Genomic DNA, 1,094 nt, shown 5'->3' with positions numbered 1-1,094 from the left:
GACAAAGTGAGATTCTGTCTAAAAAAAAAAAAAAAAGGCCAGTGCAGTGGCTCACACTTATAATCCTAGCACTCTTGGAGTCCAGGGGGGTGGATTGCCTGAGCTCACAAGTTCACCAGCCTGAGCCAGATGGAAAACTCATTTCTAAAAACAACTGGGCATTGTGGCAGGCACCTGTAGTCCCAGCTACTTGGGAGGCTGAGCCAAAGGAGTTTGAGGTTGAGCCCAGAGACTCTGTCTCATAAAAAAAAAAAATTTTTTTTTTGTTCTTTCTATGGCAAAACAAGCATATGGAAATTTTAAGAGTGCCATATTTAGCACTCCTTAGCAGATAAAATCCTTCAAAGGTAGTCCTTGGAAACAGAAAAGCCAAGAGTGGTGCAGAGGCCTCAGAATGCAAGAGAAAAGGCAGCTAGAAGAGCAGAGCTGTAGTTTAAAGGGTGAGCCTGGCAGATGAGGCTGCTGTCAAGCTGACAGTGTTTCCAGAAGTGCCAGAGGGGTGTGTCAGAGTGGATGGGGAGCTGAGAGGGAAAGTGTTGACCTGCCTTGAACTGTAGTTCTCAGAAAGAAGAAAAAATAAAAATGAGTTGAGTTAGACATTCAACTCCAAAAAATTAGAATAATCTTAGAGAAACAAAAACTTTAAAGGAAATAAAAGGTTAAACCAGAAGCCATTCTTGGAATAAGAAACATAAACAAAACAAAGCAAACAAACCCCAAACCTGGTTCTTTAAAAAGACTAGTAAGACTTGAGTCTATATAGATATAAATAAATGATGGAATAAATACACGGGGGAGAACAGATAAATCTCCAGTCTGATCTGAAAGGCACCAGGCACCTTTGGCACAGAGGCTGGGCACAGATTCCCTAGCAGGAAGGCCCTGAACATAGCTGGCAAGTGAGGTTGATGCTGGTACCCCTGGGAGACCTTGACAGTGGACACTGAGGGTGGAGTGGGCTTTGCTTGCCCAGTGAAACATGTAAATGCCCAGAGTGTCAGAAAAACAAAAGAACAGAGCATCTCACATGAATTTGGACTGCTGAACGCTATTTCTTCAGACCAAGGAACACACTGTCCAGCTCTTAAAATCCT

Source organism: Otolemur garnettii, unplaced genomic scaffold, assembly GCF_000181295.1.
Source record: "Otolemur garnettii isolate 467f Iridium unplaced genomic scaffold, OtoGar3 scaffold00035, whole genome shotgun sequence".
In the NCBI taxonomy this organism is placed as follows: domain Eukaryota; kingdom Metazoa; phylum Chordata; class Mammalia; order Primates; family Galagidae; genus Otolemur; species Otolemur garnettii.
This window is presented reverse-complemented; position numbering follows the sequence as displayed.